The sequence below is a fragment of the Pagrus pagrus genome, assembly GCF_965226575.1.
Source record: "Pagrus pagrus genome assembly, chromosome: 15".
Taxonomy (NCBI): Eukaryota; Metazoa; Chordata; class Actinopteri; order Spariformes; family Sparidae; genus Pagrus; species Pagrus pagrus.
In genome coordinates this window covers 10,875,133-10,881,132 of record NC_140199.1, presented here as the reverse complement: position 1 = coordinate 10,881,132, position 6,000 = coordinate 10,875,133, and positions in this window count along the sequence as shown.

Below are 6,000 nucleotides of genomic sequence, written 5' to 3'. Positions count from 1 at the left end.
GAGACAGGAGCCCCCATTGGCAGGGACTTTGGGCTTTTTAACTCTCAAGACCTTTTTACATGCTCAAGAAACGATATCTCTTTTGTAATCTCTGCAGAATTTCCAAAGAATTTTGTGGCAACAAAACCAGATATTTGAAGGCAAAACATTATGTTTTCCTAATCATAAACAAGTGGCTTTGTGCCTAAACCTAACCAGACCAAAAACACAGCGTTGTCACAAGATAAAATAGAAGATTTAACCAAAATAAACTTGCCAATAAAGAAGCCTATGTGACGCTAGAGAGCACACACATCGCGTAAACACAAAGAAACAGCATACAGGCAATAAGCTGCTGTGGAGAACATTTCACATCAACATCGCCTCAAAAACAAAACTGCTTCCTCTGGCTTCCTTCATCAGTTCCTGCATCACTCTAGGTCAGTTTTTTCGAGGCAACCCACCCACGACCCTCCATCCTGAGGTAACGCGGGCCCTCTAACTGTTAAGTGCCAGGGGTCTGGGGAGTGATGCAGGGAGTGTTGTGTTGTGTCAATTGTTCAGGCGCCTTCATCGGAGCGCAATGGCAGGCAGCGTCCTCCTAAGCGGTCCCTAATGCGACGAGACATGCCTGACATTCCACACCTCATGAATCAGAGGAGAGCTCTGGACTTCATACATATGTGCTCAGATAAACATGTGAAGCATGCATACGCTACAAGGAGTCAACAAGAGAAAAAAACACGAGTGTTAGGGTGGAGGCAGATCACAGATGTATGAAGTCTTTCCCCCATTAGTTTGCTCTGTATCATTTTGTTGACCGTTTCTTCTTTTCCGTGAGTACCAAATTGTCACGGTTGACGGAGTCTGTGTCTCCTCTGACAATGACAGGCATGTTGTTGACATAAGCGCTGGGTTATTCATCTACATGCTTGTTTGTTTGCGTCTCGCTGTCCTCTTCCATTCGCTCAATCCTCCTGAGTTGGCACGGTGACAATTTGTGGAATATAAAAGTTGATTGGATTTGATTCGCGGACAGGCGTGAGAGCGGAGGAGAAGTGATGTCAACAACGGGCTCGCACAAGGTGAAAATCAACACTCTGAGGAGAAAAGAAATACAAACCTTATCCAAAGCTCCTCGCGCTGGAAACTGTGATGCAAATGGCTGAAGGAAACCAGAGAGGGGAAATGTGATTTTTGTCTTCAGGTTTGTGTTTAAACTGAAAATATAGCTTCCATAGCACACAGAAACACACAAATATGCATTTGAGAGCTATAAATGAAACCATTCAGATATTAGCAGGTGCTTAAAACTTAAGATATCTTTGGTGCTTTCACTTTAACAAAGACTATAAATATGTACGAAACTACACACACACACACACACTCACACACAGAGAGAGAACCCCCATGCTGTGCTTGAGGGCAGGCTCACCGTAGGCCTTTTCCCAAAGCAGAGGTGATGTGTCCTGGTCCACTAATGTCAACATCGCAGCCAGGGTCGGAGAGCTGTCAAACACACTAACACACAACCTTTTCCAGCTAACATTAACACAGTACGAGTGTGTGATTATGTGCATCCCCAAAATGCCAACTGCTCCCCTGTCCCCTCTCAGTATTAGAAAGAGTTCCTCTGTGCTGCTGCCTCACCTTGCCTGTAAGGTAAACATGCACGGGCAACATGCAACTGTCTTCTGTTCAGCGTGTGCGGGTGGGTATTTGTGTGTTTGATGTGTGATCTTTTCTTTCAGTTATTTCTTCAGATGGTGTTAACTAAAAAATATCATGAGGATGCAAATGTGGCTTTAATATACTCCGCAGTCAGGCAACATGCAGGTTTGCTTACTGGAGTAATGGATTGTTCCATGTTTTCACTTTATCCAAGTTTATGATCAAGTGTTTTGGGTTTTTTTTAACTACGGTCTGTAAGGCTGAAAGAAATGACTTTTTAACTTGCTCTTGAAAGAATAAGCTATTTAGCCATAAACAAAATGGATCAGTTTTGTAAAAATTGGGAATGTTTTTAATAATTTCCTGGACCACAATAACTTTGCTTTTTGTATTTTTTAAAATTATTTTCTTTTTCTTTTCTTTTAAATGTATTTTCTTTCTATCTCTCTCTTCTTTCTAGTTCTCTCTTTCTAATTTTGATTATGTACTTATACATATATTTTCTTGTTGTTGGCACTGATTTTGTTTGAATTATGTCCTTTTATTGTTCTCTTTCTTAAAAAGGGCAATAAAGAGTTGAAAGATAAACTATAGTCTGTAAATTATTCAACGAAGGGGATGAAGAAGGTAGCATGATGTAACAAAATGCTGGTATCATTCGCCATTTGGCGCAAATACATAGTTAATTCAGAGATAATAACTTGGATATTTCACTTTGCATTGTGTAAAGCGCCTATCTGTTAGCAGCACACCTTTACAGATTGCCATGAAATGTGGCTCAGACCTTCATGTTCCCTTCAAGTTGAGTTGTAATAACTTCTCATCTTATCTTCATTTCTCCATTGGATCCACTTTAGTGTATGACCAAAGATCTGCACAACTATTGTATTTACATAATCTTAAAGGGGTTATTTGTTATTTTTAGCATTGTAGCATGCTTGCATTAGCAGTTAGTTTAAAATGCAGGAGACTAACCTAACTCTCAGAGGAGATGCTTTAGATTTTAAGTGTAGTATTACAGCAAATAATCAAACAAATGTACAGTACATACTATATTTTGTTAAGTGGGTATAGTTTGAATCTCTATTGTTTTGTATGAAAGCAACAAATGTTTAATAGAGTGGCATATGCCCAACTTATAAAAAATAAAAAGGCTATTCAGCGCTAAACAATGACATATTCTTTGGTCTCCCCATTATCTACAGTGAGCTACATATAGAATAGCAGATGGGGTTTACATTTTGATAAACATATTATGCTAAACATGCCCTGAATATGTGTCGAGCTTCATCTGTCAAGCTGGAATCAGGCAGGGACATACAGTAAATGAGTTAGAACACACATCAGACAGTGGAGATAGCATGCTGTGTGGCATGTAGGTGTTGGAGCGTGAAGGGTTTTCCCTGCTAATACGGATATAATGATGTGACTATAACAATATCAGCGTCACTGTGTGAGAGTGTGTCTGTGCATATATGCTGCCTGATCCCGGGAACAGTTGTTTTTTTGATCTGCGAGACAATTCTTCATGACTCACACCTCATGAAAGAGAGAGTTAAAGATAGATAGAGGTAACAAGAGATAGATAGAGGTTGATGAACAAGAGGAGACAACAGCTAGTGTGTTAGTTTTGACTGTGCTGAGAGGGAAGTGAAGCCGACAGTGAGTTGGCCTACATTCATGCAGCTTTATGTGTGAGGGGAAACAGAAAGACAGCCCTGTGTCTATCTAATTATTCATGCACAGAAAGCGAGAGTGTGTGTGTAATGTTATTAGGTGTGTTTGTGTGTGTACATATGCTGTGGATACTGTGGATGATGCATAATCTAGATCAGTGGTTCCCACCCAAGGGTACCCAGTGAGCACTTCACTTACTAGGGGGTACTACAGTAGAGTAGCTGTGCTAATTTAAAAATCTAAAAATAAACGTGTATAGCCTGTATGTATCTAGTTCTATACAAATCTTTGGCAAATGGGTAATATGGAAAGCTTAATTGTTTGCTAAAAAGTTTGAAAAGTTGGCCAAGGTAATAAAGGTATGAAAATTGCTGACATTAAAGTTGCCATATGTAAGAATTTTAGTTTAAAACAACCAAAAATATTAAAATTGTCAGCAGAAAGTGAAGAAATCGCAGTGTGACATTATAACGTCTGTTTTGTGTTGTGAGATATTTACTGCAGTTAACATGCTAACTAGCTAGCCCCGACCCAAACTGGTCCAAAGCTCCTGTGCTAGCTTGTAAACATCAACACTCCTCCGGTAATCTGAGCTCCCAGTCTGGACTGCTACATACACGGCTAAATGAGCTAACTAGCTAATGGTAGTTACAGTTAGCAGCAGTTATTATGGTGATATGCTGTCCCCATGCTGCTGTTTTTAATATGAATTCAACAGGGAGCCAATATCTTTTGTATGTACATCACTAATGTTTGAAATAGCTAAAAGTATAAACGTTTGAAAAAGTTAGTTTAAAGTCATGGATACATTTTTGAAATAAAGCTAAAAGTAAAGGATAAATAGTTTGAATGAAAATAATGCGTAAATAGTTTGAATGTTGCTAAAAGTCATAGAGAAACGGTTTGAATAAAGCTGCAAGTCATGGACAAATGGCTAAAATATATCTAAAAGTCATTAATAAATGGTTGAAATAAATCGACACCCAGTTTGAAATCAGTTCTATAAATCAGTTCTAAAGACATTTAGAGAATGACAGGTGGTACAGACAAATGGGCACTGAGTTTAAAGTGTGTGTGTGTGTGTCTGTAGCCTACATCAGGGTTCAGCTGAGACAATGTCACTCCACTTTTATTCCAAGGTGACATACTTGATAACATTTTCACTTTCAGAAAAGTGGTATTAATCTCCATCAAACGTCCCCAAAGACACACACACACATTCACACAACATATCACAGCACAGTCGTCTCTGGCATTTCAGTGATTTGGAGCGTCATCCCTGGTTGCCACTAGCTTGAAACTGTGATCTTCACATATATGACACCTCAGCTCAACAAGGTCCATACAAACACACACAAGCACACACACACACACACACACTGAAGGGATGTCTCTGCTCTGCCTCTCCTGCTGTCACATTCTCACTTCCTGATTTAGACAGACAGAGACCAATCCTTTGGGACACAGACACACTTCTCTCTTTCGCTCCCTCGCTCCTTCCTCCATTCCTCCCCTTTTCTTGATCCGCTGCTCCCTCTCGTGGGGATGGAGGAAGGCGGGGCCGGAGGTTAGACAGATGGAGGCGGGTGATACACCGATACACAGTCAGTCTCAGGTTTGCTCCTGCGGGAATGGTGTGATGGAGAAGAGGATAGAGAAGGAGAGGAAAAAAACATGGAAGTGTCACTTGTTTTTTTCATATATATAACCAGTCTTGAGAAAACTGAGAGATATCAGGCTTGTTATCAACAAAAACAGAAAAACAAAGACATACAAAGACAATTGTTGTTGTTTGTTTTCTCTTTATGTTGTCTTTTTAAAATTGAACTGATGAATTTTAAAATTTTTGAATTGAGGGAGGTCTGCTGTGAAAGCCCAGCTTCCTTACCTTGTTATTTCACTGCTTTATCTATGTTGTCTGTTTTTAGATTTAAGATTTTAAGATTTTTCTTTATTTCCATTATACCCAGGTGAGAGCCCAGCAAACAGCAAATCAAATTAACATCAAATTAAACAGGAAAAACTCGGCTACCAGCATTTTTACCTTCACCAAACACAACTCCAGCAGCAACAAATTAAAGACCACAAGTGAAATCATCGTAGGCCAGTTCTTAGCAGGTTAATTAAAAAAGAAGAGCAAGACATGTAACTGAAAACAGAATATAGAAGCAAGACATTAATACTTGATGACAGCTAGTAAATAAAACAGATAACATACAATAAAAACAATAAGGCCTACATGATAATAATATAATTACAAAATAAATGTGTTTCAAATTAAATGTATTTATTTATCATTTTATAGTTTTATTTGGCCCAAAAAGTGTCATACAGATAAAAAAGATCTTATTCTTGAAGAACGTCCTGTAAGATAGGTAGCAATAATAGATCACACCTAGATCACACAAATTATAATTGCAATCATAAAATGATTAATCCAATTTCTAATAAATCGATTAAAGAACCCTAAAACAGAACATTAAAACAGCCCTAAGAAGTGTCTTAAACTATGAAGATAAACAAGACCGTCTTAAAACAAACAGCTTAATGAGACAAATTAACAGAAGAGAGAACAAACGCTTCTGCAGCAATACTTTGAATTCACAGAGCAAGACACATACACATTTTAACTAATGTGTAAACTTTTATTTAATTAACCTGTTAAGAACTAGC